Genomic DNA, 19,938 nt, shown 5'->3' with positions numbered 1-19,938 from the left:
ATATGTGCAAATGTTAAAAGAAATATGAAAATAAAAAGTGAGAATGTCTAAAATATTCTGTAAAAAGTAAGAACTGCAAAGTGAAAACAAGCTAATCAAATAATTATCTGTGGGCTTTAGCAATAAAGGCCACTGCAGTGCTCAGAGCAGTAATGTGCAGTATCTAGTGATTTAATTAGAGCATAATGGATTTGGCTAATCAGTGACACAATGTGTTGTTTTACGGTCCTCCGTTGAGAATACTGCTCATTTCAGAGCAGATAAAGAACAAGAGATTATACCGCTCCTCACTGACAAATTGCAACCCAATTCATTATTGGACCAGGATATGTCGGCGTAAAAGATCAAATAAATGATAAAAGATCATATAAATGATAAAATCCTACAATTCAAGGATTTTGGTTTACATAAAATGTTGGGTTTCCCTCCCTGAATCACCAGGATTAAGTATTGCATGAGTCACTCTCCTATAGGACCACATTTGAGGCAGAACTGGCCTATATGTCTCTGTCAGCCTTGAGCTTTCTCCAGAAATCATTACTGTATGCAGCCCGCTCATAAACCTTGGCTTTCCTCGGTTAGACTGCCAGGACAATGTTTTTAATCACGCAAACATCAACAGCCCTGTTTATCTAAGAGTCCAAATCATTTATCTTCAAGAAAATCACAAAAACACCTTTATAAAAGGATGTTCTGAAAGCATATGTGGTATTTGCAAACATTAAGCATTTTGGTTTTTCTAAAGTAGAAAAAGGCATTGACAGACTGTCCTTTTCTATCTGCCAATCTTTCCAAGTGTGCCAATATCCTGTCTGTGCTGGCACCATGTGGGGATTCACATGGGGTGCCTGAGGCATGGAGATGTGATTAATTTAACTGTGTCAAATAGTTTTACTACCAGGTTTCACTGTGTTTACTGGGAGGAAGAAAATGGTGCTTCTACAATTTTTATCCAGTGGAAAGTTCACCTTCTGTGACCGACACGGGTGTCTGTTTTATTTCCTGTTTTTCTGCAGTTAAATAGGCTGCAGTAAAACCAAATCATTTTTTAACATAGACCTTATTCTATAAGTTTCACATTACAACATTACTGATTTAATACACATTCACTGTAAAATATAACAGTTGTTCTTACTAAGACGTTTTAGTTAACTTTACTTAATGTCCAATAATTAATGTCCAATAATGAACTTACTTAAAACAATTTAGTAATCTGTACTGTTTGTGTCTCAGAAAACCCAAGTAAACATTATTTGACTGGTTTGAGTACCATTTTGCCAAAGCAAAAAAAAAAAAAAAAAAAAAAAAAATAACCAGGCGAGGGCAATTCTTAATTGACTTTTCACTAATTTCTTCCACTTCTGCAGTCATCATTCTTTATAGCTGCATTCGCTCATTTTCCAGTCATCTTGAATGTTATTGTCAATACAGCTAAAAATTTGTGGAGAACGTCACATAAGTTGACTACAGAAATGAATGTTGATTCCCTAATGTCTCACCATTATTGTGATTAGTGTTCTCTTTGGTTGGGCACTTGAAACTTCATTTATATTATTGCAATTCTCTTCCAATTAATGCAGTGATGCAACATGAAATCACAGTTAGCCTATTTGATTTCAAAGGAAGTGAAGTAATAAATATGATACATATTTATACGGGTACGTGCAGAGAGTTCCTCAGGGGCAGGGGCTCAAATGTAAAAAAGATGCATATATATATATATATATATATATATATATATATTATAAGTATAATAGTATATAAGAAGCCTACCGGCCAAAAGTCTGGACACACTACTATTTTTAATGTTTTTTTAAAGAAGCCTTTTATGCTCATCAAGGCTGCATTTATTTGATCTAAAATACAGAAAAAAAACTGTAATATTGTGAAATATTACTACAATTTGAAATAATTTTGTTCTATTATAATATACTTTATACTATTATAATATACTAACCTTTGATAGTTTTTTCTGGATTCTTAGTTAAAAAAAGAACAGCATCTTAAAATAGAAATGTTTGTACCAATATACACTACCGTTCAAAAGTTTGGGGTCAGTCATTTTCTTTCTTTCTTTTTTTTTTTAAAAGAAATTAATACTTTTATTCAGCAAGGATGTGCTAAAATTATATAAAAAGTGACACAGTTAAGACTTATAAAATAATTTCTATTTTAATTCAATGTTGTTCTATTAAACTTTTTGTTCATCAATGAATCCTGATCCTGAAAGTATCACAGGTTCAATAACAAAAAACTGTTTCCAACATTGATAATGTCACGGGTAGTGAAGAGTCAGACAGGTGAGTAGAAATGTAACAAGAGTTTATTATGAACAGAAGCACGGAGGCCAGCAGATGTAAGTACTGAGTTAGCAAACAATGATGATATGCCAAATGGAACTTAGCTGATGAGTAATTTAGAATGTCTCTTGCAGATGGTAATCGGAACAGGCTGGATGGAAGGCTCAGGCGAGTGTCTCTGGTGATGGCAAATGAAGTACAGGATCGGGATCGGAGAACGGACATCAAGGGTAATTTGAGCAGGTAAGTGAAGAGGTGAGTCTGAGTGTCTAGCAATAGACGAGACCAGACGAGGATGTGAAGGGAAGGTGAATGAGTACTCAGGGGAGAGTGAACGAGTGGGCGGAGCGTGCAGGTCTGGTGGAGCCGTGACAGTACCCCCTCCTCCATGGGCGGCTCCTGACGACTGTGTAGAGGGAAGATGACGACGACGAGGTCTGCCACGACCTCTGGGAGCTGGACGGTTAGGGTGCTCATGGTGGAATTGACCGAGGAGTGTCGGGTCGAGGATGTCATCCCGTGGGACCCATGAGTGCTCCTCTGGGCCATAGTCCTCCATAGGTATTTGATTCGAGCACCTCGTCGTCGTGAGTCTAGGATGGTACGAACTCGATAGATAGGCTCTTCTTCGGCAAGGTTGGGAGGAGGAGGTAGCTTGGTCTCCGTAGGATCTGTGGGAGGAGATGGGACAGGTTCAGTGTGAGGTTTCAGGAGGGATACATGGAAGGAAGGTGAGATTCTATAGTGTGCTGGTAAATTGAGCCTGTAGGTGACCTCGTTGAGCTGCCTCTGCACTGTGAAAGGTCCAATGTATCGAGGACTCCGCTTTCGGCAGGGCAGGTGTAGGGCAGGAGTCCCGAGTAGAGAGCCATACCTTCTGTCCAGGTTGATACTGGGGAGGAGAGGTCCGACGGCAGTCCACCTGGGTCTTGTGTCTGATCTATTTTAGACTGACGGTTACTCCTTGGAGTTTGAAGAAGGCTCGCCATACTCTGGAGATAAACTGGGGACCACGGTCAGATAGGATATCTTTAGGAATGCCGAAGTTTCGGAACAGCTGTTGGAACAGGGCCTCGGCGGACTCGAAAGCTGTAGGCAGACCGGGAAGTGGAATCAACTTGCAGGCCTTGAAGAAGCGATCTACTATGACGAAGATGCAGGTGTAATTCTTGGACTTGGAAAGATCGGTCATGAAATCTATGCCTATGTGTGACCAGGGCCAGTGTGGAACAGGGAGCGGAACCAGTTTACCTTCCGGAAGTTTTCTCGGGGTGTTGACCACGGCACAGACTGAGCAACCCTTGACGTACCGGGAGACGTCCTGAGGCATGGAGGGCCACCAATAGTGCTGACGTAGGAGAGAGAGGGTACGCCGGCTACCTGGGTGTCCAGAGCCCGGAGAGGTGCGAACTGAGTCCAGAAGGGTCATACGATGAGAAGGTGGAACATAGGTGAGCCCTTCTGGACCGGAGCAGGGTTGACTTGACCTTCGTGGGAGATTTGTTTGTCCAGCTCCCACGTAATGGGACTAACGAACATGGCTGGAGGGAAAATAGGTTCTGGGTGAGTTTCGAGATGAGAAAGGGCGTCAGCCTTATTGTTCTTAGTTCCAGGGCGATAGGTCACAGTGAAGTCGAATCGGGTGAAGAATAATCCCCATGGGGCATGACGTGGATTATGGCTGTTGAAAATCCAGCTTTGCATCACAGAAATAAATTCTATATATTTTTAAAGTATATTAAAATAGAAAACTATTATTTTAAATTGTGATAATTTTTTAATTGTAATAATTTTGACTACTTACCATTAATGCTATTTTTGGTGCTGTTTTGTGCGGTGCTTTGTAGTCAATTAGCACCCACTGTTTCAACGCACAGATTCAGATCGCTTCATAAATGTAATTTTCAAACGATTTATGAGTGACCGGAAAATTACCGCTCCACTTCACATTTTCCATTGAAATTGGAACTTCTTGTGCCAGATGACGATTGGTCGGTATATTATACATGACAAACAGGCTTCAATGAATTATGTAATATTTTAAGATTGTGGTTAGGTCTCAGCAGCAAGAGGAAAGTAGAGGTCAGTAAGCTGGGCTGAGTTGAGTGGGGGACGGAGGGGGGTGACTCTGGGAGGCCAGAGTCACTGTCGAGCCTCTTGAGGTGTCGTGGGCTAGTCGATGAAACACTGAGGACGGAAGGTGCCCACTTGAAGACCCTAGAGATGTTCCCTACTCCGCTCAATCCAGAGGGTTGTTATGGGGGGACCGCACTGCGGTTGCAGCCGTTGTGTGTGCTGACGCGCAAATACACTATTAACACCAGACAGAAGGAGATTCACGTCACCAGATGGAAAGAAGCGTAAATGAATGGAGAAGCATAGGTTACTGTAAAGCTATGTCTTAGTTGGTGCTTATCTTGCCGAAAGCCGAGTACAAATCAGCATGAAGTTTTAACATCTACTCTCGTGTAATGGAAATCATGAAGATCTGGATACGTCCAGTGACTGCGGTGAATAGTGCTGCTGGCAACAAGGGAAAGACCTTGTGACAGCCTGGAGAGACAGCTGACAGGAGGAAAGAGACCCTAATGGGGCTGGTAAGGGTTAGCTACCCTTGTCGGCAGTATCCAGCTCTGTGTTTACAGGATGCTGGAGACACCCGCCCAAGGCTTCTGAAAAATTAAAGAGGAAAATACCCCTAGAGTCTGCGAGAGCAGGGGCGGAAGATGACTCAATGGTGGACAACATGGTTCACGACTTTGGAATGGAAACGGATATGAGTATGGAGAGTACTTCACAAAAGACTAGTTCAAGTTCAGCAGTTAGCAAAGCCATTGAACTCCAAGCTTGTGTCTGTGGCTGGAGCAAGGCGACAACGGTCAGGGTTTTGAAGATTCATCAAGGGAAAATGAAATGCTTGAGGGAGAAGGGACAAGGGCCTCGCATTGATCAGTACTTCTTACGGAGTCAGTCAAGTCAGTCGAATGAAATCCAGCGACAGGAAGCAAACCACAGTTCGCAGGATATCAGCACCCCTGTCATAGAGGAGATGAGGGTTTGCACAGTTAGTGATGAACACATTGATTCTTGTGAACCCGGTCAGACTAACCAGCATAAGAGAGAGAAGAACCTCAACGGGCATAGGCCTGGAGTTTAGATGGCCAAGAGCTAGTGAGAAAACTGCATGGGACACGGTAAACACAGATCTATGCTTTGCATTGGAAAGATTAACTGGTACAGTTGAAAAGAAGCTGGATAAATTTGGGGACATCATTTACGCATATGGAAGTGAGAGGTTTGGTGTGGAAAAAAGGAAGGAAAAAGTACAAACTACTCCTGGATTGTCAAGACGGCAGCAGAAAATTGAAGGGTTAGTTAGAGAAAGGAGACAGCTGAGGAAGCAATGGAAAAGAGCGGAACAAAGTCAGAAGGAGGGACTCAATCTCTTACAAAGGGCCATAAAGATAAGCTTGCAACATTACGCAGAGCTGAGCGCCTACGGAAACGCTACAAAAAGAAGGAACATGCGAGGGCTAATTTCTATAAAGATCCATTCAAATTAATAAAGAAGTTATTCACCAGTGAGAAGAATGGCACTTTAAAAGCATCTAGGGTTGAGCTAGAGAGATATTTGGAGGAAACGCATACAGATGCAAAAAGGCATGAGCCTATGTCAATTCCGTCAGACATCCCACCTGTCAATCCACCAGAATATCAAATGGAGGTCTGTGCACCTAAGTGGAAAGAGATAGAGCAGGTTGTGAGAAAGGCAAGGGCTTCATCATCTCCAGGGCCTAATGGAGTTCCGTACAGAGTGTACAAGAGTGCTTCAGGAGTTCTAAGGATTCTGTGGAAATTGATAAAAGTGGCTTGGGAAAAGCAGGTTGTACCTAGATCATGGCGCCGAGCAGGGGGAGTCTTTATACCCAAAGAAAAAGATGCTACAAGCATCAGTCAGTTTCGTCCTATTTCACTATTAAACGTCGAAGGCAAAATTTTCTTCAGCATTATTGCTCAGAGATTGTCAACCTACCTATTAAAGAATGGCTTCATTGACACTTCAGTTCAAAAAGCGGGCATTCCAGGATTCTCAGGATGCTTAGAACATATCAGTGTTATCTGGCAACGAATACAATCAGCTAAAAAGGAGAGGAAGGAGCTCCACGTGACATTCCTGGATTTGGCTAATGCATATGGTTCAGTGCCACATGAGCTTCTTTGGGCATCATTTGATTTTTTCAGGGTACCGATGTCGATAACAAATTTAGTGAAAGCCTATTTTGGAGATTTGCAATTTAGTTTCTCAACTCCAGAATTCAGCACTACATGGCAATACTTAGAGGTTAGAATAATGGCAGGATGCACCATTTCTCCACTGGCTTATACCATGGCAATGGAAGTAATCATTACGGCATCAAAATGGGTAGTAGGAGGAGAGCGCTTGGCTTCTGGGATGCGACTACCACCAATCAGAGCATACATGGATGACATGACAACCATGACTACAACGGTAGCCTGCACTAATCGGTTATTGGGGAAGTTAACAGATAATATTGAATGGGCACAAATGCAATTTAAGCCCTCTAAATCAAGGAGCATCTCAATAGTTAAAGGCAAGGTAGTAGATAAAATATTTTTCATTAATGGTGAGGCAATACCAACAGTTTCTCAGAAGCCAGTGAAGAGTCTAGGGAGATGGTACGATGGGGATCTAAAGGACACAGTTCGATTGGGAGAAGTTAGACGACAAGCAGTGGAAGGGTTGAAGAGCATAAACAGCTGTGCTCTACCAGGCAAACTAAAACTCTGGTGCTTTCAGTTTGGTCTACTGCCAAGGTTGCTGTGGCCACTGACTGTGTACAAGGTTTCTTTGACAACAGTGGATAAGCTGGAAGTGTTAATAAGTTCATACATCAGGAAATGGTTGGGAGTTCCACGCTGCCTCAGCAGAGTGGGACTTTATAGTAAAGGAGTATTGCAGCTGCCAGTCTCTGCTTTAACCGAGGAGTTTAAGTGTGCCAAGGTCAGACTGGAAATGACTTTAGCAGAGTCACGCGACAAATGTGTAAGGGAGGCAGCCCCTGTGGTAAAAACTGGTAGAAAGTGGTCAGCAAAGAAATCTGTAGTAGAGGCAAAGGCTGACCTTCAAATTGGGGATATCGTGGGACAGGTACAGCATGGAAGAGGGGGTTTTGGGCTCAGTTTAGCTCCTCCTAAATGGCACAAGGCAGGCCCAGCTCAAAGGAGGAAGCTGGTAGTCAACGAGGTGCGAAAGCAGGAGGAGAGGATGAGATGTATAAAGGCCATTTCCCAGGCCAAGCAGGGAGAGTGGATGAGATGGGAGAGTGTGGAACAACGAAAAATGGGCTGGCCAGACCTTTGGTCAATGGAAGAGAGTAGGATCAGTTTCCTTATTAGGTCAACATATGATGTTCTCCCATCACCGCAGAACCTAAACCTCTGGGTAGGAGAGGATCCCTCTTGTCCTTTGTGTTCATCACCTGCCACATTAAGGCACATTTTGACAGGATGTAAGGTGGCTCTTAGCCAAGGTCGGTTTACTTGGCGCCATGACCAAGTATTGCGATGTTTGGCTTTAGCATTGGAAGGCAAGCGTAGTATGACCAATAAGTTGCCGCCTGTTCTAGCAAAACATTACACGCAGAAGACAATATTCCTCCGCCCAGGCGAGCAACCACCAAGAAATGGTGCTAACACCAATTCTCGCCCAGGACAACTGGAAGCTGCTAGGGACTGGAAGATGCTGGCTGATCTTGATCAACGGCTTATTTTTCCACCTGAGATTGCCACCACTAACCTTCGACCAGATATTGTTTTGTGGTCTGGATCAGCACGCATTGTTCAACTGATAGAGTTAACAGTGCCATGGGAGGATGCGTTAGATGAGGCATATGAGAGGAAGAAATTGCGGTATGCTCATCTGGCCACTGAAGCAGAACAGCGAGGATGGAGAGTCCAGGTTTATCCAGTGGAAGTGGGTTGTCGAGGTTTTGTGGCACACTCTACAACCCGGTTCCTCAGAGACGTCGGATTCAGTGGTCAAGAGTTGCGTCGCACAGTAAAGAACTTATCTGAAGCAGCAGAAAGGAGCAGCAACTGGCTGTGGTTGAGACGGAAAGATTCTAGCTGGCTGAGTACAGGCCGCCATGCTACGGTTTCGTAGAATTCTTGAAAACTTGAAGGGTGTTGGTTTATTTTTATAGGTTGTATAGTATTTACAGTCATTACGTTCCTGTGTATATTGCGTGAATGACGGGATGTTGGGCAGATATTGTGTTTTGCGGTAGGTGGTATGCCATACGGAACCGTTGCCACTGAAACTGCATATTAACGCACCAGTGGGGCTCGACAGCCTTAGTCAAACGGGTTGGCGCGTATGGTTGGGTTGCGGAGAGATTGTGAGATTGTGGTTAGGTCTCAGCAGCACTGTTGGTTTATTTGTAGAGGTTGTATAGTATTTACAGTCATTACGTTCCTCTGTATATTGCGTGAATGACGGGTGGTTGGGCAGATATTGTGATTTGCGGTAGGTGGTATGCCATACGGAACCGTTGCCACTGAAACTGCATATTAACGCACCAGTGGGGCTCGACAGCCTTAGTCAAACGGGTTGGCGCGTATGGTTGGGTTGCGGAGAGATTGTGAGATTGTGGTGAGGTCTCAGCAGCACTGTTGGTTTATTTGTAGAGGTTGTATAGTATTTACAGTCATTACGTTCCTGTGTATATTGCGTGAATGACGGGTGGTTGGGCAGATATTGTGTTTTGCGGTAGGTGGTATGCCATACGGAACCGTTGCCACTGAAACTGCATATTAACGCACCAGTGGGGCTCGACAGCCTTAGTCAAACGGGTTGGCGCGTATGGTTGGGTTGCAGAGAGATTGTTAGATTGTGGTTAGGTCTCAGCAGCAAGAGGGAAGTAGAGGTCAGTAAGCTGGGCTGAGTTGAGTGGGGGACGGAGGGGGGTCACCCAGAGTCACCCCCCTCCGTCCCCCACTCAACTCAGCCCAGCTTACTGACCTCTACTTCCCTCTTGCTGCTGAGACCTAACCACAATCTCACAATCTCTCCGCAACCCAACCATTTGGTTGGGTTGTCGAGCTGTCGAGCCCTCTTGAGGTGTCGTGGGCTAGTCGACGAAACACTGAGGACGGAAGGTGCCCACTTGAAGACCCTAGAGATGTTCCCTACTCCGCTCAATCCAGAGGGTTGTTATGGGGGGACCGCACTGTGGTTGCAGCCGTTGTGTGTGCTGACGCGCAAATACACTATTAACACCAGACAGAAGGAGATTCACGTCACCAGATGGAAAGAAGCGTAAATGGATGGAGAAGCATAGGTTACTGTAAAGCTACGTCTTAGTTGGTGCTTATCTTGGCGAAAGCCGAGTACAAATCAGCATGAAGTTTTAACATCTACTCTCGTGTAATGGAAATCATAAAATATGTGATACATTGATTGAATTGATACATTACCTTTTATTATTGAAAAAAAAGTTTAAAAATTGCCGTTGAGCCATATAGGCCTACCCACTGATAGAACCATAACCAGATCATCGGTTCTCGAGCAGTCTGTGGATTACGTTTGACACAAGTCTATTTTCATTTTAAATCGCATAACCTTCGCTACGGTTGCGCCTGCCGTCCACACACACTACTCTGGAGATTTGGACCCTCGAAGGGAGACTGAAAAGAGTGACCAACACAGTTTTCAGAATTTTAGTACAGGTTAAAAATGACAAGAGGATGAGTAAATGATGGCAGAACTTTTCCTTTAAGAAGAGTCTAGATTCAGACCTAGACTGTCTGCTTAATAAGCAACATATGCAAAGTCTAAAGAAACTCCAGACATACACAGACTTCTTGGATCCGACTGTTAAATCAGATCCAGTTGGAGAGAGAAGCCTGATAAACAACTGAATTAATCTGACTTATACTGATGAATCTTAAGCAGTATTTTTTTATTGGGTAACATCTGTATTCATTTCCTTCCGTAATCATATTTCTGATGTTAGCTTTACTCTTTCGCTTTAAATGAAATTTACCATTGTACAGCGCAGAAATGTAATTTCACCTGATATATAGAAATGCATTCAGTATGAATGAAATTTGCAGTAACACATGATTCATGTCTCTGATGTACAGTTTGCAAAGCTGCATGTCCTCCCTAACAAGAAACATTACATTGAAGATCAGTATAAAAACTGTTATTAGTTGCTTAGCAACATGTCATCATGATAGTGCGCAGTTTCATATTTCTTAAGGCTATAATCTCAGCGGTGCTGCTGGACTTTTGTTCTTCCACCTCTCTGCAGACAAATACTGGAGTATGTGTTTGTGCGTGTGTGATCTTTCTGGACATGCGGCCTAACAAAGCCTCATCGTGCAACACCTAACTACATTCCATAATATACACAGGGGGTGAAATGGAGAAATCTTTCACCGACCCCTTCACATGTCAACACGATAACAGTGGCCATGTGTCTTTCCAGTATATTCACCAGAAAAATCAAAACATCACGCCTCATTTGCTGTGCTATAGGGGATGGACTTTGAATTAATTTTTAGTTGAAGAAGCATCAAACTACTCTTGATTAAGCTACTAATGATGCGTCAGTGACAACAAGCTGCCTTGTGGCTCTAATTGATCTCCCAATATTCCTCTGTGGAGATCTCTCCTACCTGCAGCGTGGGGCGGACTATTTTAAGAGATGATATATTATTCCGCTAAAAGTCAGTGGCTGAAATGGTGAAAAAGAGGGGTGAAATGACGGCTCCTCTAACAAGATGGCATAATGAGCCTCGCCTGTGACCGAGCTGTAAGATCCGCCCATTAAAACGAAACCCCATGTTTGCCATCGTTAAAAAAGCAGCTGCATTTTCGCAGGTCATGACTGATAGGCCGCTCTGAGCGCTCTGATACAGGCTAAGCTAATTGTTGAAATGCTCATTAAATCAGATAAAGTAGCACATAAATCAGACTGAAGGTTTGAACTATGGTCAGCCTGTGCCGTTTGGCTGGAGTAAATCTCCCAGGGACATTTGTTCATTGCCTTAGATCTCATTACATCTTTTTCTTGACACAGTTCCAGCACCTCTGATACTGTACAAAGCCTGGACTTAAACACAGCTGGTCCTGTGGGCCTTGGATGAAGTCGAGCTTGACATAATGTTGCAAATCTGAGCATAAAATGAGAATTGTTTTATGTGTTTGGATTTGGGTTTAACAGCCTTGTTGGTAAACCGTAGACACAAAAAAAGGCAACAAAACATTGTTATGGGTCATAATTCTTTGCATAACGTGGCATAGACTCTATCGTGAATTTAACCGAACAAGCAATTAAACAATACTGACGTAATGCTGTACATAAATGGGAGAAAATCTCATAAATATTGATGGGTTGGATCGAATATTTGGTTCTGAGAGTCCTGACATGTATTAGGCGACCAGACATCGTAAATAAAGGTTAGCGATGATGAATGAAGCACGTTGTTAGATATGAAGCATTGATTTTATTCGCCCTCCTCTGATTCGTGACCTGTTGGCAGTCTGAAGGCAACACTCCATCAGATCCCGCTGCTCTCTTGGAATAGCAGGGAAACGCATTTAAAGCCTCATTTGGAGCACATGTTTTGGGTGGGGGAAGCCAAATGTTGACATGCAACACAATTTCAGTATGCCTTGCTAAATCTGCTATGTGATTAATAACTCACTGGCTTTTGCTAACCACATGCAAACGGATATGTCATCTCTCATTACCGTTTTATGATTGACTAATCGATATTTCACTGCTGTGATTCTTTTACCAGATGTCAACAAGGAAATTGAGATCCAGTGTTTCTTAGATTGAAAATAATCCAACAGGCTTTATTAACACAAATAGGGAGGCTTTGCTGTTAGTCTTTTTGCCTACCAAATAGGCCTGAAACCAGACTCGAGGTTGCAAAGCTGTTTTAAAAATATATCTAGATAAGAAAGTTACAGGGGTAATTATTATTTAAACCCCTTTCACTGTCATTTTGTTTTAATGCTTGAGACCAATAGCATTTTAAGGGTAGAAAACGTTTTAGAACAGCTTTTCTACTGGCAGTTTGCAGTCCCAACGCTGCAAAAAGCAGTACATAAAAAGACATCTTTGATGCAACCAACCCTCTATGCACACCTTGGCAATAGAATCGCCATTGGCTAGTAAATTTTTTTTTTCACTCGCCAGACTGAGATATATACACTCACCTAAAGGATTATTAGGAACACCATACTAATACTGTGTTTGACCCCCTTTCACCTTCAGAACTGCCTTAATTCTATGTGGCATTGATTCAACAAGGTGCTGAAAGCATTCTTTAGAAATGTTGGCCCATATTGATAGGATAGCATCTTGCAGTTGATGGAGATTTGTGGGATGCACATCCAGGGCACGAAGCTCCCGTTCCACCACATCCCAAAGATGCTCTATTGGGTCATAGTTCAAGATGTCATGTTCAAGAAACCAATTTGAAATGATTCGAGCTTTGTGACATGGTGCATTATCCTGCTGGAAGTAGCCATCAGAGGATGGGTACATGGTGGCCATAAAGGGATGGCCATGGTCAGAAACAATGCTCAGGTAGGCCGTGGCATTTAAAAGATGCCCAATTGGCAATAAGGGGCCTAAAGTGTGCCAAGAAAACATCCCCCACACCATTACACCACCACCACCAGCCTGCACAGTGGTAACAAGGCATGATGGATCCATGTTCTCATTCTGTTTACGCCAAATTCTGACTCTACCATCTGAATGTCTCAACAGAAATCGAGACTCTGGTGAGCTCTTGCAAATTGTAGCCTCTTTTTCCTATTTGTAGTGGAGATGAGTAGTACCCGGTGGGGTCTTCTGCTTTTGTAGCTCATCCGCCTCAAGGTTGTGCGTGTTGTGGCTTCACAAATGCTTTGCTGCATACCTCGGTTGTAACGAGTGGTTATTTCAGTCAAAGCTGCTCTTCTATCAGCTTGAATCAGTCATCCCATTCTCCTCTGACCTCTAGCATCAACAAGGCATTTTCGCCCACAGGACTGCCGCATACTGGATGTTTTTCCCTTTTCACACCATTCTTTGTAAACCCTAGAAATGGTTGTGTGTGAAAATCCCAGTAACTGAGCAGATTGTGAAATACTCAGACCGGCCCGTCTGGCACCAACAACCATGCCACGCTCAAAATTGCTTAAATCACCTTTCCCATTCTGACATTCAGTTTGGAGTTCAGGAGATTGTCTTGACCAGGACCACACCCCTAAATGCATTGGTGCACAATGTGTGTGTGCCTCACACACACACACACACACACACACACACACACACACACACACACACACACACACACACACACACACACACACACACACACACACACACACACACACACACACACACACACACACACACACACACACACAGTATATATAATTCCACCAAATCAGCTTATCATTGTAAAATGGAACAGCTTTTTAAATATCTAAATGTACACTCTTAAAATCAGTCAATAAAGCATTATATTAGCCTATTTAAACAGATCGCTTGATGGAGAGTGAAATTCTAAATTAAGTCACATTGTGACATTTGTAGTCTCAATTGTGACAATTAAAGTCGCAATTGTGAGATAGAAAGTGACATTGTAAGAGATAGACGCAAATGTGAGATAATGGCCTGGTTTCACAGACAGGGCTTAGACTAAGCCAGGATTATGCCTTAGTTTGATTAGGACATTTAAGTAGCTATAAACGTGCCTTAGAAAGAAAGCGTTACTGGTGTGCATCTTGAGACAAAACAATGGGTGCATCTTGAGATTAAATAAGATTAAAGTGATATTTCACCAAGTAAATGATGACAGCATTTTTCATATTTGGGTGAACTATCCCTTTAAGCCTTGCTATTTTGACGGATGTTTATATTCATAGTGTATATTAACAATGTAAATGAATATTTCACTAATAATCCTTCCTGTCAGTTTTTATTTACTTCATATTATTTTGTTTAAAAATACATAATTTAGTTTTGGACTTTTATCAGTATTATTTCGGAAAAATAGTTGATTAATTGTACTGGCGTCATGACGTCATTTCTGTTCTGCCCGTGCTGCGTCCTCTGTCTGCTTTGAGTGCGCTGAGGAGAGGTAAGCAGCTAGCGGTCCTCTTTCAATACAAAGTGTCAAAGTTTTCAGATGGAAAACTTCAGTTTCAGTTGGATTGAGTACATAATGTTTAATTATATTCATGTTAAGAGTGTTAGAAATGTATTACGAAGTGTTTTATGCATGGATGGATTGGATATAATAGTTCTCTTACTTGATTATCTCTCGTACTGCGTAATATCTTACGCTATGGGGAAAACCTCTTTTCCACGAGATATTGAAGCGAAAAATTATCCTTAATTTTGAATCAATGTAAAACGCATTGCGACAGCATGCAGACATAGGCAAGGCGGCTCGCGTGCCTATTAGCTGACCTGTGGCAACAGCAGCAGCCTATCGAGAGAGGCCCTGCGTGACGTGATACCCAATGGGGGCGCTTCGCACCCATTTACGCCACATCTCGCCAGAATAGGCGTGGCCTTGGCCTATAAATATAACTCGACAGGCTGATACAAACTGATTTTCATCTCTTCAGCGAAGGAGTACTGCATCGCTGGATCCGGAGTGAGAAGCCGCGCCGTCTGAGAAAAGCCTTCTGCGGGATGAGCCTTCGAGCCTGAAGCCGCTGGCCTTCACCTCGCCGCCTTCAGCCGCCGTACCTGCTACGTTTTCCGGCGTTTATATCCTTTACTGCTAAGAGTGTGTGTTCGCCGCTGCGACTCACACTCTCTCTCTGTCTATATCTCTCTCCTAAAAGAGCTGCGTCTTTTTAAAGATGCAAAGATCCTGTGGCTCGTGCCGGGCCACACTCAGCGACGGGGACCGCCATGTCATCTGCGTTTCCTGCCTGGGTGAGGATCATGCGGCTCTTGCTCTCGTCGACTGCGGATGCCCTCACTGTGAGCTGATGCCTATGGTGACTCTGAGAACTCGCCTGGCATCCTTTTCAGAGCCTGCACTTCAGCCCGCTGTAGCGCCGTGCCGTAAAAAGCGCCGTGCTCAGCGCGGCCCCGAGCCTTCTCCTGCCCGCCAAAGCTCGCCGGTTCGCCCGCCAGCTTCGCCGGCATCGCTCGAGTCGCTCACCGACGGACAACGGCTGCCGTCTGCCACCGCTTCAGCCATTGAGATCGACGAAACAGCCGAGGCCTGTTCTATCCTGGCATCAGACAGTGAGGATTGGGCGAGCTCTGTGGACCTTCCCCCACTGTCCCCACCCCCACAAGTCGCGAGGTCCTGGAACGCCAGGATGCGTACCTCTGTCTCTGCTGCATTCTCCACTGTGGACGGTGCGAAAGATAGAGGGTACCTTTCTCTTCCTCCAGTGGAAGCAGCGGTAGCATCCCATCTCTGCCCGCCCTCTGCTGGAAGGCAGGCTCAGACGGTGCTGCCATCTAAAGCCTGCCGAGTGACGTCAGTCATGCACGGTCGCGCTTACACCGCCGCAGGGCAAGCTGTGTCAGCGCTGCACACAATGGCCATCCTGCAGATCTTCCAGGCCGACCTTCTCTGTAAAATGGACGAGGAAGGCGCGGAATCTATCAGGGTCACGGATTTAAGGAGCGCTACAGACCTGGCTCTACGCGCTGCGAAATCTGCTGCACAGGCCATTGGGCGGAACATGGCCTCTCTCACCGTGACTGAGAGACACCTGTGGTTGACGCTGTCTGAGATGACGGATTCGGAACGCGCTGTGTTTCTCAACGCGCCCATTTCGTCAGCTGGCCTCTTCGGATCTGCGGTCAAAGATTTCGAGGACAGATTCCAGGAGGTTCAAAAGACATCACAGGCGATGAAGCACTTCCTCCCGAAGCGCTCTAGCTCCACAGCAGGTCGCTCGAAACAGCCAGGACAACCTGACCTGACAACCAGGAAAATCCTCGCGCAAGTTCGCCAGGAAGACTGGTTTATGTCAATAGATCTGAAAGACGCCAATTTCCAAATAGAAATAGCGTCACGTCACAGGCGATTCTTGAGATTCGCCTTCGAGGCCCAGGCATATCAATACACAGTCCTACCGTTCGGCCTGTCCCTAGCACCCCGTACATTTACGAAGTGCATGGACGCGGCTCTCGCACCCCTGAGACTTCAGGGCATGCGAGTTTTGAACTACTTGGACGATTGGCTGATTCTAGCTCGATCACACTCAGAGCTCATAGAACACAGAATCACATTAATCGAGCATCTCGAGAATCTGGGTCTCACAGTCAACTGGGCGAAGAGTTTGCTGTTTCCCAGCCAGAAAATGTCTTTTCTGGGAACAGTGTTGGACTCGCTGTCTATGACAGCACGTCTGTCGCCGGAGCGCGGACTGGACATTCAGCGCGCCGCAAAATCCTTCCGCCGCGGCTCTATTGTCCCGCTCAAAAGGTTTCAGAAAATGCTGGGCCTCATGGCCTCAGCATCTTCAGTACATCAGCTGGGCCTGCTTCGCAAGCGCCCACTGCAGTTATGGCTGAAAGTGCGAGTTCCACCCCGGGCATGGACCTCTGGTCTGTTTCGTCTCAGGGTCGACATGAATCGCGTTTCGGCTCTGGAACCTTGGAAAATAGCCGACTGGTATCAGTCAGGCGTGAGTCTGGGGACTCCCTCGAGTGTGACGGTGGTGTCCACGAACGCCTCCACCTTGGGATGGGGAGCGCTGCTCGAGGGCAGATCGTTCTTTGCCCAGTGGTCAGAACGGGAAAAGCTTCTACACATAAACTGTCTGGAAATGTTGGCAGTCGACAATGCGCTAAGGTGCTTTTGTCCCCAGATAAAAGGCCACCACGTCTTGGTCCGGTCGGACAACATGTCAGTGGTGGCATACATAAATCGCCAGGGTGGCATCAGGTCCCGAAACCTTTACAGACTGACGGAACGCCTCCTGGTCTGGGCTCAGCACAACCTGCTTTCACTGAAGGCAGCGCATGTGCCTGGTCACCTGAATCTGATAACTCGGAGGCTAAATCCTCCCAGACCCCCCTCAGTCCCTGTGTGGGACCTTTCTACGGTTTTGGAGGCCATGAAAGGTGCCCCATTCGAGCCAATCCATTTGTTAGACATGAAACATCTGTCTTTCAAAACGGTGTTTCTTATGGCTCTCGTTTCAGTTAAGCGCATAGGGGACTTACAAGCGCTTTCAGTAAGCGCGTCATGTATGGAGTTTGGGCCTAATGACTCAAAAGTCATACTCAAACCAAAGCACGGGTATGTGCCCAAATCCCTCAACACACCGTTTAGGGCCCAGGATATTTCCCTGTGCGCCCTCCCGGTTCATGATGCGAGTCTCCTCTGCCCTGTCAGGGCACTGAGAGCTTATGTGTCTCGCTCGTCTGTCTTCAGACAGACCGAGCAGCTCTTCGTTTTGTTTGGCGGACGCTCCAAGGGACTGGCTGTATCAAAAAAGGGCCTGCAGTGTCCTTTGGGTGTCAGAGCGCACTCAACGAGAGGCGTGGCCTCGTCGTGGGCGTGTTCTAGCATGATTTCCTTGCAAGATATCTGTCTGGCGGCAGGCTGGGCCTCGCAGTCTACATTTATAAGATCTTATAACCTAGAGGTTCCCGCCTTACAGGCCAAGCTGCTGTCGGTCTAGAATTCAGTACTGTCTGCCCCGCTGCGCCAGCGCAGAATGATGAGTTTTGCTTTGTATCGCTCACTGATCGATAGAACAGCTCCATGGGTGTTGAATAACCCGTGCTGCTACCCAGTTCAGGCTGAACACGATCACCCTGTCTGCGTGAAACACTGTTGTTAACATAACTAGCTCCTGTAGGATGCTATTTCATGGGGAACGATGCTTGCAGCCTCTCCTCTCCGACTCTCCGTGAGTCTATGGTGATTATGCACTATATGAGCCCCGGGCTACTGCCCTTGGGACTTTGGTGTCGGATCCCAGTACGCATGGCGCGTTGCATTGTGTTCCCTGTAGCATAAGATATTACGCAGTACGAGAGATACTCTCGTAAGAGAACGTACTCGGTTACTAACGTAACCTCGGTTCTCTCTAGAGAGGCAACGAGTACTGCGTATCTTGCCGTGCATACAACAGCTCTGGTTCGCTTCAGCGATGAAAACCAGTTTGTATCAGCCTGTCGAGTTATATTATAGACCAAGGCCACGCCTATTCTGGCGGGACGTGACGTAAATGGGCGCGGAGCACCCCCATTGGGTATCACGTCACACAGGTCCTCTCTCGATAGGCTGCTGCTGTTGCCACAGGTCAGCCAATAGGCACGCGAGCCTCCTTGCCTATGTCTGCATGCTGTGACAACGCGTTTTACATTGATTCAAAATTAAGGATAATTTTTGGCTTCAATATCTCGTGGAAAACAGGTTTTCCCCATTGCGTAAGATATTACGCAGTACTAGTTCCCTCTCTAGAGAGAACCGAGGTTACGTTAGTAACCGAGTACGTTTTATAGTTGAGTACAGCGGTTTGAGTGAATGTGTGTGCGTCGACTGAATGCGGTGATTTTGGCCAATTAATTAATTGGTCTTTGATCTGTGCAGGTGTTCAAATCGTAGAAGTAAACATTTCATGCTGTACTCTCTTTATTTCATCCAGGTATGGCTCACTTTTGTTTATTGTGACAGTTTATTTTCCTTAAATATTGTTTTTCATCCATTTTATTGTTAATTCGATTATTTACTGTTATTGTGATGTGCGTCCGCTTTGAGTGCGCTGAGGAGAGGTGTTCAAATCGCAGAAGCAAACATTTCATGCTGTACTCTCTTTATTTCATCCAGCATCTACATGCTTCCGAATATCCACAAAAAATAAACTCTCCAGATCAGCAGCGGATCCAGTTGTCCCGTGTCTTCCTTCAGCTACACAACACAACACAACGCAGATCATAGTAGGGCCTGGTGGTCAGAATTGGGCCAGTTACACTATGAAACCGGGGTATAGTAGTCAGTCACATAGAAATAACGTTGCATTTGCAGGATGTGAAGTCACATTGTGACAAATAATGTTGCAAATTCAAGATATTAACTCACACTGTGAGATTTATAGTCACAATTACCAGGTATAATGTCACAATGAGACATATAAAGTCAAAATTGTAAGAAATAAAGTTACATTGTGAGATTTAAAGTCGCAATTGCAATTGCACAATAAGATATACAAACTTAAGTCACAATTACAAGAAAAACATTGTAATTAATAAGATCAGGTCACAATCATCTTTTTATTTATTTTTTAGTCTGAAGCAGATATGGGCTTCCATCGAAATAAAACACAGAAAAATACAAATACCAAGTTAAATTAAATAGTATAGTCAATTCCCAGAGTCCTGCCATGTACCACCTGGGGCAATTGGCGTACCCCAGTTAGAGAAGCACTGCTCTAAATGAAAGACAGCAGGGTAACTCCCTCTTCTCACACCTCTCCCTCCTCTTGGCAGACAGAAGATTCCTGAGACAATGTACAACTTTGACACCAGGCGTTATTTTAGCGAACGCCTAATTTCATTCTGACAAGTACAGAGCCAAGAGAAATATTCATTTCAGCCGTCTCCAGGAGTTTAGA

At 44.7% G+C, this 19,938-nt stretch overlaps 1 protein-coding gene across 1 annotated transcript in view; it reads right to left on the bottom strand.

Moving 5' to 3' along the window:
• Positions 1 to 243: 243 nt before the first annotated feature.
• The window catches only part of LOC143740863 (intracellular hyaluronan-binding protein 4), a 159,276-nt gene continuing 139,581 nt past the window's right edge, over positions 244 to 19,938 (bottom strand). Inside the window, exon 9 of the transcript XR_013204911.1 lies at positions 244 to 255. The gene's annotated coding sequence lies outside the window, so the exon portion shown is untranslated. The remainder of the gene's footprint in view (positions 256 to 19,938) is intronic.

This window comes from Siphateles boraxobius, unplaced genomic scaffold (genome assembly GCF_051911475.1).
Source record: "Siphateles boraxobius isolate OS27281-9 unplaced genomic scaffold, OSU_SipBor_1 18, whole genome shotgun sequence".
Classification (NCBI taxonomy): domain Eukaryota; kingdom Metazoa; phylum Chordata; class Actinopteri; order Cypriniformes; family Leuciscidae; genus Siphateles; species Siphateles boraxobius.
The sequence above is the reverse complement of the archived record's forward strand: the minus strand, read 5'-3'. Positions and strand labels throughout refer to the sequence as shown.